At 36.6% G+C, this 16,699-nt stretch overlaps 1 protein-coding gene across 1 annotated transcript in view; it reads left to right on the forward strand.

The window, feature by feature from the left end:
* The window catches only part of LOC138310960 (serine-rich adhesin for platelets-like), a 159,080-nt gene that overhangs the window by 1,639 nt on the left and 140,742 nt on the right, over window positions 1-16,699 (forward strand). The gene's annotated exons all lie outside the window — the stretch shown is intronic.

The raw sequence follows: 16,699 nt of genomic DNA on the forward strand, positions 1-16,699 counted from the left end.
ATGAATAAATCCGGCAGTTCCAAATTTGGTAAATTACTTAAAAAGTAATTAGCGTCCCTTTGAAATATCTTACAGGTAGGGAAGGGGTTTGGGCTCGTTTAGTCGTTTTGGGTTTAAATAAAACTCTTTAATGACACATTCGTTCTTTAAGAATAGAATATAAAAGGGACGTCTTACGTAACAATGGAAATACGTGTTGATAAGGTATATATAACCTGAAGCCTGTCTATAACCTGAAGCCTGTCTTCATTCTTATACATGTATTAAGACAAAAACGTAAAACTGAAAGTGTTCCTTTACCGACACAAAAGGTGTAGAATGGAGTTTTCATCACCGGAAGCGTTCCTCTCCTTTTTTGTCACCGGAAGCGTTCCTCTCCTTTTTCGTCACCGAAAGCGTTCCTCTCCTTAAGCTTGTTCATCACCGGAAGCGTTCCTCTCCTTGTTCGTCACCAGAAGCGTTCCTCTCCTTTTTCGTCACCGGACTTTGAAGCGTTCCTCTCCTTTTGGGTCACCGGAAGCGTTCCTCATGGAAGGCTATCGCCCATCGCGGCCCTGCATCGTCGTATGTGATAACTAGAGTGTCTCCTTGCGATAGAGGAACTCTTCCTATGATATAGTTTTACCTTATTAAAGTAATATTGTACCGACGACAGCAACACACCCAACCCTTTCTTTTTAGTGTCATTTCCTGGAGTTGTCTCTTCAATATCGCAAAACATAATACCTGTAACCTTTACGTAGGAAAATGTTCTTGCCTTGGAATGCCAGTTTTATAAGTAAGCTACTGCAGGTGGTATCTGTTCATTTTGATCTGTATATGGACAAGTTATTGTTGGATCAATTAGTTTGTCAATATGATAAGGATATATAGCTTTAATTAACAAATACTGATCTCTCCCCTCATATTATATAAACACAATATATACTACATGTAGATCGTATCGTAGAAAGGATAATTTCTGCCAATGCGTTGGCCTTAAATTCACCAAACAAACGCGTATACTCATTCCAAGGTATTATATTGCTTCTATAAAATTTGCCTAAAAAATGACATTATGTTCTCATCCATTCTAACGACTGCTAATTAGGTCTTGAAAAACAAGAATGTCACTTTCTCCTTTCATGATGTGGTAGCGGTGTGTGGTGTTCAACATCGAAGTCAACACAAAAATGACTTTTTCTACTGTTGATTTTACAGAAATATGTTTTATATCGGCTGTTGGAAAGTTTTACATAACTGATAAGTTGTCCACAGTCAGCTGATAATGAGAGTATTTGTTTCCTTTATCTATACATCTGATATCAACACCAGGTGCGTGTTCTGATTAAACCTAATCTTGTAATGGCGCCGATTTCCATTCAGGAGGTAAAATCAATCCTATTTGATATGAGGTAGATTCATATCAAATTTATAATTACCCAGTTTTTGTTATTGGTAATAAATCACATTTTACTATTGCGTATTCTAGGGTTAGATTTTGAAAAGTTTAATCATGCTGCTCCCAGTTTCATCTGACCACAACACCCTAAAATGGCATTTTGACAGATAGATGCCCTATATATTTATACTTTGTTAGAATGACTTTGTTATATTTGATCAAAGTTACAGGTGCGCGCCCTAATTTGAGATAAAATATGGCGCCGATTTCTATTCATAAGGTCAAATAAATAATATTTGATCAACAATCTACAAACAGGAAGGAATTGTTCATAAGTTTGGTTTCAAGTTTGTTTTAAGAAACATTCCATGTCACGTACTAGTATTTGATCCCAATGATTAGCAGTTTTACTATAAGTGACCTTTAGTTTAACTAACAACACCGCCAATATTTCATCACAGAAAGGTTACGATGTGGCGTAATTGTAAACTGTCAATGTCGGCTTTCAAGAGAGGAATGTCTCACAGCTTATACTTTAGATCTAGATTTCATTTTTGATTTGCTCATCAAGACTGTTAGAAGTAGAGATATTATTGATACTGTATATAAGTGGCTATTTTTGCAGATAAAAGAAATAATTACCTTGACATAAAGGGGAAATTCAAATTTTAAGGAAGCACATTTTTGCCAATGACTATAATATTATATAAGTTACGATTTATTCAGCCAATCATTGAATTCTACATGTTCCTACTATAGACATGTACAATGGAAATGTTTTTTAAAACCACAACATATCGTCAAAATACACGTATTCTTGGAAATTACAAAGATTAAATCATCGATTAGCGATCTGATTAGCTTGTCTCTATGTTAAACATGACATCTACAGATTGATTAGTAGGTCAGTAGATCAGAGGTCAGAGGTCAGTACCAAACAAAGACCAGTTTGTACATTAAAGTACAGAAGTAGAGGAGGGGGTGTTTTCTTGTCTGACAGGTTCTGAAGAAAACCTTTGTTTGGTATATAAGAGCGACAATAAATCAACGTGTCACTTTAGTCTCTATAACTACAGCGATTAGCAGTCATTTTCTATTGACTTCGGCCACGACAACTCTTCAATGAACAATTTACACTGCCCTCCAAAAAATTTTGCTACACATGCATTTTTACAAATATATTTAAAATAAAGAAATATGTAAACCTTGTAATTACAGGCATCAGTATGTAAATAGGTTTATCAAGTTATTGACCTTCTCTAACTCCTTAGTAGCATTTTCGAGAGTTTGCTTAGAGATAAATTGTCAGCATATTTTAACATACGTAACAGAACTAGCTAAGAAGTCGAAGTTATCGTACCAGACGAAAAATCACCTCAAAAGGTTTGTACATGTAACAGTTTCTATCGCTCCTTATCATAACAATGATAAATTTATAAAGCTGTCGTATACTTAATGTTAACTGTATAACTTGGGTACATTTTCTTCCTTGGTTTGTAAGTTTCACATGTATTTCAAACTTCGAAAGCCAAGGGTATTCAACTTGATAGAACGGAAAAGAATATAGAATTCTCTACACTGGACTCATAGTTAAAGTGGTTTAAAAGTTCATATTTCGGCTATCATAGCCTTATAATTCAATAGTATTTCCTGGTTTTCCCAATTACTACCCAGACTATTTTTAAAGCAGTTTAGGTTGGATACTGAAACTACATCCGGTAGACTGTATCACGGCTTATTACTGTTCTAGTAGCTCCCAATACTTGATGTTCTCAAGATCTTCTTCGTACATGCACCATAAGTAATGTTATTCTCATTTTTTAAGCTTTTCTTGATTCACGAATATGAGAATCACGGCATATATAACTTTAATCTGTTTCGCGTTTTAAAGTCGAGCACCATTCCGGATCAATCATTTCTTTTTGAAAGTTTACATTGATACAAAATGTAAATTTCGTCTGTATAGAACCTCAGTAGTGAATGGTTCTATTTACAAACCCGTAATAAACAGGTGGGACGATATGTTTATTTTAGTTATAGTAAGACAGGACTTTACCGTTTTCAATTTTTTGACAGTTTTTATCCTGAGATAATCCTTCAAGATTTAACATTTTGATAAAGATACCAGCCCTAATCTGTGTTGGTCCCGTTTTTATGTCTGGCCCAGCTTTACACTTTAACGTTATTCAGTCCAGTGGAGTCTAAGTCACAGGTGAAAATATTGGAGACGCCATGTCGTATAGGGACTTAGGCCTCAGCTTTACCTTATTGAAATTAATTTCTGTAAATGTACAAGTGGGGTCGTGAATAAAATTGTTACTGGACAAGTAAAGAGAATCAACCAATTTTAAGTTAAACCTTCCATTGGCTGTTGGTATATTTGATGGAGTGGATAATTTATAGAGAGACCGTGACGATCACCTAGAGCGCTTGCTAAGGTACCTTATACAAATAGGCTGAGCTCTCAATACATATGGCGACTTCTGTTTAATGTTGGGAGAATATTTTATTTTTAACACCCGTTCTACTAACATCAAAAGTTAAAGAGTTTTTTCACTGTATACGAGTGTTTCAGTCGACAATATGTTGATATTGTTTTGTGAATCTGTAGTATGTTTGACAATATGATTATGATGGTTTGCGAGTCTGCAGTATGTTTTGTCGTATCTCATTGCGCTAGCGAAAACTGCTGTCTTTACATAGCGCCATCTCAATGAAACATACTGCCGCAGATACAGAACAGGTCGTTCTAACATCAATGATGACCATTTGCTGTGTTCAGAATGTGTGACGGGGTGAATGGTCAAAACGTGTGACAGAGTAAGGTGAAATGTCACCAAGAATGTCTCCTTTTAATAGCGTTACGATTTTGGGAAAACAAGTGCAATTTTCCACTTCACAACTACATGTAGGCACAGTTTAGATACACATCAAAGACATGTCTGTCAGAATGACGACTAAGTCAGTGGCGGTGTCTAATTAAAGGGGCCTTCACAAGACACCTCTGTCAGAATGCATTTTGTCTTCTATCAGGGTCAAAGGAAACTCGAACTACTATGAATGTGACATGTTTCGTCAACGTTCAATAAATGGATTGCATTTTGGTGTGTGGCATTTAACCAATCGATTAACCGTATGATGTATATGCCTTCAAAACGACAAAGATCAGAAGGACTTAGCCAGGGTCAGCCTTAAATCAGGGACATTGAAATGAAAACATGTGTTGGACAGTTAGATCCATGGAATCTGATTTAATGTTTCGCAGGTGTTTGACGGTTCTTTGTCAAGTGGACAGAGCACGCGCCTGGTGTAAGGAAGAAGCTTGTTAGGGCACGACTTTCACCCGATAATGGCCAGACAAACTAGATCAAAGAACGACATCTGACAAGAGACGACAAAGGAGTGCAAAATTCTGAATGTTCCTAAACAATTTTTTGTCATCCTTGGAATTATGATTAAGACAAAACCAGAGAAAGGTCATTTGAAATCTATAAAATAACAATACAGCCGTATTTTTCAATGACATCCGTCTAACTGAAACCTTTTTCGCTTTACGGCTAATTCACCAGTACATATATAGTGTTCAATGTAGATTATTGTCACGTGTGTGTTGTGTTCGGTTTGATACAGAAAAGGGGGGGGGGGTGGGGGGGTAAACATACAAAATATTCTTAACGGAATGATATTCTGAATTGGAACCCATACTGAGAACCATGATGGATTTGGTCATACCAATGATTATAGAGATCGTACGTGATCGGAACCCCTGGAGTATCAAGGCTGATCTGTACTAGTTATTCTACAAAATGTATAAAACTTAAAACGGTCTAATGACTTTGTAATGGTAACTGTGAAGAAGACAATAGTTTATCTATACAATACAGTTACAACAAGGTCCAGATTTTTTTTAACTTTGTTGCTTAATTTAATTTGTAAATCTGGTCTCATGGTGACTTGTTACGAAGCCTTGTTTCAAAGCAAGCATTATACGCTGATGTAATGAAATTTCACCGACAACACCTGTGGTTCGCTATCTTTCAATTAAACCAATATTATAGTCTATAACATCCTTTCATTTTCCGTGGTGTAAGCTGGATAACATCTCGCTACTTATCTAAATACACAATGTCTGTCCTCAATATATACCAGTAGGTATATGCCCTACTCAGATAGACACCCAGGACTTAGTCCGTATCAGGTTTTTCACTGGTATCTTTATACAATAGAATCACTGTTCACACGGCTACCTCTAACACTAGAAATTTGACCATGACAGTGTGTAAAGACATGGCTTTGATTTGGATCTTTATTGTCGTATAAACCATATATTACCTTTCTAATATCCATGTTAAAAATATTTTCAAAGCGGTCAGAAGGAGACACCTGGACAATTGATAAAACAGACTTACTTAGACGTTTGGTAAAAAGATACAAACAATACAATGAGCCATGCGAAGAGAGACAGTGCGTCGTATACAAAGTACGACAATGCGACAGTGCGCCAAACGAAGAGCTATAGTGCGCCATGCGACAATGCGCAAATCCTGGATTGTTTGTTTGTTTGATTAATTAAAGTCCTATTAACAGCTATGGTCATGTAAGGACGGCCTCCAATGTATGCGGTGTGTTGCGTGTACGTTGTGCGAGGTGCGTGTTTTGGGAGACTGCGGTATATTCATGTTGTGTCTTCTTGTATAGTGGAACTGTTGCCCTTTTATAGTGCTATATCACTGAAGCATGCCGCCGAAGACACCAAGCAACACACCCCACCCGGTCACATTATACTGACAACGGGCGAACCAGTCATCCCACTCCATGTATGCTGAGCGCTAAGCAGGAGCAGGAACTACCTTTATTATAGACTATGATGTGTCTCGGCCAGGGGACAGAACCCAGAGCCTTCCTCACAGGGGCGAACGCTCAACTCAAGGCCAAAAGTGAGGCGGTGCCAAGGGAGGCATTAGGAAACAAAGTCTGTAAGGAAGAAGAGAAAAGATAAGATCCTTTTGTGCTCATGCAATAGGAGCAGCAGCCAGGTACAATAATAACGCCCTACCTGCTGGGCAAATGCTGGAAAATCACAATTATAAAAAAAGATCATAATTTGTTAATTGTAAAGTGATTGATTGTAGATTCAAGCTACGAGGACATAATCTGAGGTGAGAAATTCATATGAAAACTCGGGTCTTTAGAACCCCTTATTTGTCGACAGTGATGATCGACATTTATGGAGGATTAACATTGTTGTCGTTTCTTTTCTGAACCAAACCCTGTTAAATATATAAATTATGAGCTCGCGTATAATACCCATTACTTTATAAATGAATCCTAACCCTCATATATTAAGAGATGAAAGGATTTTAAAATTGGTTCTCAATATTTCCTCGCTTAGAGTTTGGGGATTAAGTTAAGATGCACGGATATTGAAGAAAAGGAATACTTTGACAGCATGGGACATTTTTATATTGATAATTTGAGCCGCGAAATATGAAAAGGATGGATAATACAGTAATATACTCTTTATTCAGATCATTTAACTTTTTAATCGTTAAAATTTACAAAGTCATTCTCCTTGTTATGTGAAAACCCGATCCGTGATAGAGTAACCGGCACTACGATACAAACACGTAGAAGTACATTTACATGTATATGGACTTGGGGTAGAAAAACGAAAATTTTTTAACCAATAGTATACATATATATATTATAGTATCAAGGGTATGAACTCGGCGGTCGAGAAAAACGGACCTATTTTTTTAAAACCGTGATTATTTTAATAAATGGGTTCTATACAACATTGACGGATATCTTACCTTAAAGAGAAATAATTTATCTTTCCATTGAGTGCTTGATGAACGAAATTGGCCAAGTATTGACGAAGTTATGGCTTGATGAATCGGGAAATTTACGAAAAATATGCTAGGTAGACATTTCCCTGTCCGGTCGAAATGTCGTCTCGGCTCTAATGGGTACCTCATAAACCAAGCCAAAATCACAAAATCTACGCTTGTGGTGGTAAACAGTACCTATAACTGTGTTCATCCACAATCTCCTTTGGAGGTGTCATGACCCTTACTTTGTAGAAACTCCATTTAAACATCGTGTAGCTCACTTACTTCAACTGTCACCGCCATGTCCGTTTTTCTCTCGGAACGCTTCTCGAGTTTAGCGACAAGCACAACATAACATAATTTGCATAATGTAGTCACGATATGTAAAGTCGAGAAGCGTTCCGAAAGAAAAATGAACATGGCGGTGACGGTTAAAGTAAGTGAGCTATACGATGTTTAAATGGAGTTTCTACAAAGTACGGGTCATGACACCTCCAAAGGAGATTGTGGATGAACAAAGTTATGGGTACTGTTTACCACCACAAGCGTAGATTTTGTGATTTTGGCTTGGTTTTTGATGTGCCCATTAGAGCCGAGACGGCATTTCGACCGGACAGGAAAATGTCTACCTAGCATATTTTTCGTAAATTTCCCGATTCATCAAGCCATAACTTCGTCAATACTTGGCCAATTTTGTTCACCAAGCAATCAATGGAAAGATAAATTATTTCTCTTTAAGGTAAGATATCCGTCAATGTTGTATAGAAACCATTTATTAAAATAATCACGGTTTAAAAAAAATAGGTCCGTTTTTCTCGACCGCCGAGTTCATACCCTTAGCTTGATACTATAATATATATATGTATTCAAAATTTTCGTGCCACGTCCCTGTGTATGGACTTGGGGTAGAAAAACGGACGCTAAAAAGTAAAGATTCTTGATTTATATGCGAAATACACGTATGCAATTCAAAGTAGTCAATGGTCACCTGTTCTAGGTGAATGAGCTTCTGTTTAGTTTCTTAACCTGTTTCAAGGGAGGTCATACGGAGTATTCCTAAGACATCTGGCGTAGTCCGGGGTGTTTTCTCTCATGAAATTTAGATATCGCTATAATACACGTTGGCCACGACAGAGATCTAACAGACAATAACGTTAATTATACCTTGACAATGTCTTAAACATCTTGGTGTTCTGACGGTATCATAATTTATGATATCTGATTTGTATGTAAAAGTCTACATGTTAAATTGTTAATTAGGGTGAATTTGAAATATGGTCAAAGTACTACACTGTGTTTAAAATGTGTTTCAAACTTTCATTCCAACGTACAAATGTAGTATTGATCTAAATGATCTCGCCGTAATAAACATTATCGCTATATCATATTTGTTACATGTATGTTCTGACCGTGGGTCGATGGTTTTCTCAAGGAACTCTTTGACTCCCACTGACTGTTCAGCTATATATACTAGGCTACATGTGTGTGAGTTAATCGAAAGGGGTAACTCGTTTTCTACGGCAGATATAAAAAACGAAAATTAGAAATATCAGAGACTGGCAGATGACTGATAGGGTTTATTATTCGCACCTATCTCACAAGTATGTGGTGATTTTTTATTTTAACCATCCGTTAAACCCAATCACACACTCAAGTATCGAGCACTCCGCAAACACCCATGTTTACAATATAATGTAAGTTTATGAGATGATGAATGCAATGAAGCACATTGCAATTTACATAAACATAAGGAGTTTAAACCATTTAAAGCGAGTTTTTTTGCTAGTTAGTTAAACAGATTTGTAAATGTGTACCTTATATGTGTAGGAGATTGTTGAGGCTTCATTCATAGATTAGGCAATTGTTGAAATTAAACCAAGTAGCCAGGTGCGTCTTAAAAGGTGGATATTTTCCCCTGATAACGACTCTTCACAAAAAATCTGTAAATAAAAGTGTCATGCTCAACTATACCGGAATCTTTCAACATTAGTATGTTCGTCACTTATCAGAAACCATATACAAGATCCCATTGGTAAACTTAATCAAGATTTCGTTTTTGCCTTACAATGTTTTATAGGATTTTGTGTTTGCTTTTAGGGCTATTAGAAGTGTCATAACGTGTGATTCCTCATCTGACGTATGGAGCTATCATAATGAGCACGTGATTTGGTTACCGTCGTCGTGGATTATAGAGATTTCCTAATGAAAAAAAAGGTTAAATAACACAAATTTCAACCTTTGGTTAATTTCTATATGAATATTACATTAAAACCAAGCAGGAAACTCATGTCAAGTCACGATTCGATTTCATTCCTCAGTGTAAAGAGGACTTTCCGCAGACTTTACGCCGCCGTTAAAACACGACAAAGAACCCCTTCCTCATCTACCAATAATATTGCTGTCGTTTGTTACACTGTAGTCACAATCGCGACATCTCAAGTAATTTCCGACAATCTTCGGAAAAGTTATATTTCCGAAGATTGCCGAAATTTTCTCAGAGGTGATCCGATTGACTGTAGACTTAGGGAACCGCAATGGACTCTGGGAGAGATTGAACATCAAGCAAGGCCAATCAAATGATTAGTGGGTTAATTAGTGTGTCGTAGTTTTAAAGACAGTGATATCTTGTGCAATTTGTGTGCATTGTATCAAAGATTATTTGAGCTAAGACAATTTAACAATTAGAACAAAAAACTGAAAGTATTGATTTACACCTAAGTATATACAACATTACAAGGGTATATTCAATGGTATATTCAGAGGAATTCATCTATAGGATTCCCAGATGTTACTGTGTGAACAGATATCATTATATAGCATGAACACATATTTAAATTCTCCTGTCAGCATACATTAAAAAATGAAATAGTATTGAGTAACGCCATACTGTTTTAATTAGTGATTTGGATGAATTCGGAAGGAATTTGCCAAAGGTCAGAGGTTAAGACATAAGATCTGTTGGTAGCGGTCTGAATACTATAGGTAACCCTGACCCTTGACACTATCGATGGGTAGGCTGATCACATCACAGTTCTGGTTTGATAAACATGTCAGATTTCAAACATCAACTCGCTCCTTTAAACAGTTTCGTACCTGGCCATAGTTTATACCAAATACTCTAGTGTGTTTTTATGAGTACAAATGTACAAAGTCTAGATCTGAAGGGAATTTTATTCTTGTAAATGTAGCCCGTAAAGGTTAACGCTATGTTTAATATAGCATATATACCAATCTATATTTCATACTATATCGTGTCGGCATGTTTCTATATAAGTTGATGTCACTGGTTTTTTTCACTTACCAACAACACTACGAGAAGAATCATATAAACGGACTTTGGTTTAATGTTCCTTCTGTTGATATGAAACGAAGCATTTTTCATTTCGGATTCTAATATTGGGTCTGTGTCAATAAATCCCACCCCTTCTGACTACAATGTACAGTGGCTGTACGATGTCGATCGTAACATCCGATCCTGGAATATAGACCATAATTTGGATGAACATTTACTCAATAAGAAGTGGTCAGTCGTGAAAGACATGCAAGAATATATAATGCATATGGGATGAAACGAAGTCGTTGAAACAAGTTGACATGGTATTATTTTGTAATGCTAGCTGCAAAATCAAAGACTATTTAGAAGATAATGATGTTTGGTCCAAGAGGTAATAGTAGGCGTTTGAACGTTATACATTCGTTCTAGGTAAAGCCAATAATCGGGATATTTGACACCTAACTAAAAGCGTTAAGACAAACACTTTAACCACTTTACAAGCCACACGTTGGCTTATAATCATTCAAAAATACGATTATACATCTGGATATGTTCAACTAGACTGAAACTACATTTTCGTGTCACTCTGTGTAGCTTGCCGTGAGACGGTTGATAAAAGGATTAGCCATCTTTGACAAGGGCGGGGTCTATACAACGAGCGAAGGCAATCCCACCCACTTCTGTCCACAGGTCAGACTCCGGAGCAATCCACTCTGAGTCAAATAATTAGCTTACAAAGACAGGTGATTGGGGGCTAAGTGTGTGCTCTTCAACACAATGCTATCGAAATTATAAGTAATATCCAATATCGGGTGTTACATATCTGTGTCAACGTGGTCTGGATAGACATTGTAGACGGTGTTTAGACAGATTTCTTCTCTTTAAACTCCCGCACTGTTAGCTGTACATTACGAATCAAGATGTTATCGCTAAAGATGTCAGTAGACTCTCTCATTGACATCTTGCGTAATTGCTGTTTGTGAACACGATATCTTTACAAAATAATCTGTGTGCGGGATAGGGAAGAAATCGAGATATAGAAAATTTTCAAAGTTTACACGTGTCATAAGTTTACCATCCGATCGAGAGCAGGAAATGTGTGTATGTGGGACAGAGAGAAATCGAGATATAGAATTTTCAAAGTTTACTCGTGTCATAAGTTTACCATCCGATCGAGAGCAGGAAATGTGTATGTGGGACAGAGAAGAAATCGAGAAATCGTCATAAGTTACCATCCGATTAGAGCAGAAATGTGTATGTGGGACAGAGAAGAAATCGAGATATAGACAATTTTCAAAGTTTACTCGTGTCATAAGTTTACCATCCGATCAAGAGCAACAAATTTGTGAGTGCGACAGAGAAGAAATCGAGATATAGAAAATTTTCAAAGTTTACTCGTGTCATAAGTTTACCATCCGATCGAGAGCAGGAAATGTGTATGTGGGACAGAGAAGAGATCGAGATATAGAAATTTTCAAAGTTTACTCGAGTCATAAGTTTACCATCCGATCGAGAAGGAAATGTGTATGTGGGACAGAGAAGAAACGAGATATAAAGTTTACTCGTGTCATAAGTTTACCATCCGATCTAGAGCAGGAAATGTGTGAATCGAGATAAAAGTTTACTCGGTCATAAGTTTACCATCCGATCAAGAGCAACAAATTTGTGAGTGCGACAGAGAAGCATCGAGATATAGAAAATTTTCGAAGTACTCGTGTCATAAGTTTTGATGACTATTTGTGGTGTGTGACAGAGAAGATACGAGATATAGAAAATAATCACAAAAGTTTATTCGTGGAAAATATCAAGTTTAATCATCCGACGAGAGCAAGAAATATGTATTAATTGATGATACATCGATCATCCAAATGTCCGGGGCGGATTCATGTGTAAGGACACTAATCTAAGAATTAGCTCACAACTCGGACATGTCCCTGTGCTCATGGAAACTTGTAAAAAAGTTAAGATGTCTTTATGGAAAGTCGATAGAAATCATCGTTGACACTATGATAGAAGATTGTAGCTAATTCCCAGTCCCCTGTGTAAATTTGAAATCATCGGAAAGATTTTGACTGGTGGACAATAACCATTTATTGGTAAGTCTCGTCCATCTGAAGTTTTACTTTATTTACCGTTCATCATTCTCGTTTTATTGCCATGGGTATTATGAGATGATTCCTCTAGACACAAAACTTCAGTGTGACATTTGTATTTGGGGCGATATGATAGTTTGCGGATCACACCGTTTCGGACTACCAATTAGATACGTCTCCAGGTCTCTTATGTAGCTCAAGGTTCCCATGGTTCTGAAACTTGATTCCAGAAGAAATTCTGACAAATCATAATTATTTAATAATGCTTGATGAAGTCGCCATTTCTTTTGTCCTTACATGCAGATATATATTGTGGACAAAATATTTAGGGCAAGGGGTATAAGGGTCAAGGAAAACTGCAACAGAGAAAGAGCTCATAAATGTCATAAAAAAAAAAAAAAAACACATTTCAGCCGATACAAGGAATGTTTTTTGTTATGACTGCATATCAATTAAGAAAAAAACCAACATAAATATCAAGTTAGTTTTGACCTTATCATGCAACTGGCGGTTGTAAAAGATATGATGTGAAAATGGCATATTAGGAGGGGCACTTCAATCCTCAAAAGTGTGCCATCATATATGGTATTACATGGAACAAAGACTAGTTTTGAGAGAAACATTCAAACCCTGTATTTGGGTCAAAATATGCAGATTTGTGGAAAATAATATAATATAAACAAAAACCACTCTCACCCCGCCCAGAAGACATTATAACACTGAATAGATGCATTGGCATCATTGGAACGTCTTCATTTGTCATATTTGCGTAATGCACAGCAAAAAGTAACCACCATTTCGTATGACAGTGTCAAAAAGGACTCGATGTCTACGGTTTTGAAAAGTCGAAACCGGTCAAACAATCGCTTGACCAACACAAACAATCAGAGTTCGATTCCTCGATCAGCCGTAAACAAGATCCGACCACGTGTTATTTCTCGTACTCCGATCCCTCCCACGCGCTGAACTGGCCGATTTACATAAATTAAAAATGTAGGAGTTCCGTATTCACAATTTCAATAAAATGAATGAATTTAAAGTTGGATAATAAAAAATTAAGATGAAAACTGGTTGTTGGTAAGAATTCGACAAGTCAGACAACTTTTTTTTGACTTCCGAGTTCCGATGACTGAAATGTGATATTGACTGAATTTGTTGATCACATTAAAGAGAGATTTGGTCTAAAATCTCAATGTCATGTAAAGGTGCCCTTGACAGAGTGTAGTGCGACTCAACTGTAAACTGTAGTTCATCGAGACAGTGTTTAATACAGTATAGTCACCATGGACGATATAGAACTCGACGGAGCCATGTTTCGATATTCCTGGAGTGATGATGACGGTATTTGGAGGGTAAGCATTTTCGTAACTATATAGTCAAACGTACGCCATGTAATACTACATGTAATACAGAAAGGATTAAAGAAATGGACTGAAGAGTCCGGTTTCGTCGGTCACTTCTACAGATATTTGTTATGGACTAGTCAAAGTTGACGACAGATTTAGATTTTTAGAATGTTCCATGGTATTGGGGTCAGAATCAAAAGAACTTGTAAGGTAGGTCGATGTTTTTACTCTCATCATATTTGCGTCATGACTTTAATTAGGACAATAAGTTTTATTAATATCCAGCCGTAAACTAAAGGAAAGTGTTTTTGTGTGTGAAACCCAGCTGTACCAAACGGCCTTATAAATTTACAATGGACCCCCATACAACTGCTCACCTGTAGACAGATGAAATGCATACCCTAATTACAGGTGAGTTACCTGCCCATTACACCTGACAGGTAATTATTAGGGACACAATCACGTTAACACCGACAAAGGCTTTAAAGGTCAAGTAGAATACGGAATGGAAAAAAATAAACCTATAGCATGATGGTAATGAAAAGATATTTGACATCCTCACAGTCCATTCGGGCTGATACGTCAATTTACGGTAACTTTATACAGGATAAACAAGAGGTCCACGGGCCTTAACGGTTATACGGTCATTCATTGTATTAAAAACATGCTGTATTAAAACTCTATTGTAAGCGCAATGTGGTACTGGAATTCATTTTATCAGTAGAATTGCAACACCAAGTCATATTTCAACCAATGGGACGAGAAAAGAAGTTCGTTTATATATTAGAATGATTAACAAAAATAACTGATTCGTGATAAGATATTCTTATATAAGAATGATGCCAATATTACAAATTGGCACATTGATAGGATAAATCGTAAGTTAAGCGCAAAACTAATTATTGTCTTGTAACCTATGGTCCTGACTAGATACATGTACATACTAATAGTTCCAATGATGATTCGGGGTGGAGTTATTTCCCTTTAGCACAGAATCCCTGTCAATCAATGTAACCGGTGTCATTGGTTCAATGAACGCACACGGGTTAATTTTCGATGTTATTTCATATTTTGTCACTTCGTTTGATTTATCCAAAAGTTTCGTATCGGTATTTTTGGTCTCTGCCACCGGGAATTTCTTGCCCGATTTATTCTTCGCCTCCACATACATATGTACCATCTGTTTGACGCGCGTAAGTACAGTCTAAATCTGGTGACAGGGTTAGAGGAGACTCGGACTAAGTTAATACCTGTTGTATAATCGTTATAGCAGGGATCGGATGTATAATGCTATGGATTATAACTGCCGTTAACCTTCTGACAAATATACATAATCTTTTAATAATGTGTAATCTCTTACTGTTCTTACACACATCAGCTGTAAGTTTGTATATTATATATATTATATAGGCGATAATCCGATAATCCGTTAATACCGCGTGTAGGCGTCTGACTGCTAGGGACGGCTCCTCCCAAATCAGAACCCTTAATCTGGCAATTACATTTGAATTTTAATTAGGCACAATTACTTAGGATTCAAAGATTTAAAGTTTGGGGATCGGAAGGAGGCGTAAAATCTATACTACGTGTATAAGTATGCAGTTCAAAAATATAGTTATATTAAATATTTAGATATCTTTCTCCTCCTCCTCCTCTTGTTCTTCTTCTTCGATTCCTTCAAATGTAGGTGACACGCAGGCCACTACGTACACAATACTGTAACCCCTGGACAATCGGAGATTTCTTTCATGTAAGCTCTAGAAACTATTATTGGCTGAAAAAAACCCTTTATTTTCTCTCATACCTTGATTATATGAAATATTCAAATTCAAATTCATATGAATATGGATGTATAAATGGTACCTGTCCTCGCGTGACCCTATTGCTATTAACCTCTTTAGGTGTACATATTATGTTTGGTGTACCTGTGTTATAATCCCGGTTACTATAAAGGTATATAATGTGTATCATAACAAGTCAGTTGTGAAGAGATCTGAAATTGTTATGTAACACGGGGATAAAACAGGTTAATCTGTACAAATAGTGTCACGTCCTTAGTAGGATCTAAGGTCAATATTGTAGTAAGTAAATAGCTCCATAGTGTACACTTACCCATGATACATTATACAGTACATACATGTATGTATGGAGCTGTATGAGTGTCTCTTAAACTGAGAAAAGTGTATTTCATATGTAACTAAAATTGTTCAAAATGCGTGAAATTAGGTTCACTATTTAAACATATATAATATATTTTATAATTTTGTTTTATTATTTTATTTGATACATTTTGTGTTAGTTAACTTCAAAATTTTCAGTAGCCGAATATTCAATATTCAATACCACCCAACCCCTTCTCCGACATTCTCATTGGTAATAAAAGGTTTATTATATTGTATAACTAGGGGTTCGAGTTCCCGATTTGAGAAAGGAATCGAAAAGACTTTTTGTTGTATTTTTTCCCGGGTACACCGGTTTCTTCTCACAAAGATACCCCTCCTCCCCACCAGCAATTCCAAACAAGCCGGTATTTATATTACATGTCCAATGTATGTGTGATTCGTATTGCTGTAAAAATGGTTTTATTCCGCGATCTAAATACATGAAAAAGAGAGCATCGTAAAGATAGCACCTTGCAGTGGTTGTGGTAGAGGTGCCAAACTTTTATTATTTATTAGAATCGTGCTAGAGGTGTTACTGTAGGAGCCGCCCGATCGGTTCAAATTCATTTAGTGTTAGGTAACCTAGAGCACACGTGTACAGCTTGAAATGCC

This window comes from Argopecten irradians, chromosome 16 (genome assembly GCF_041381155.1).
Source record: "Argopecten irradians isolate NY chromosome 16, Ai_NY, whole genome shotgun sequence".
NCBI lineage: Eukaryota > Metazoa > Mollusca > Bivalvia > Pectinida > Pectinidae > Argopecten > Argopecten irradians.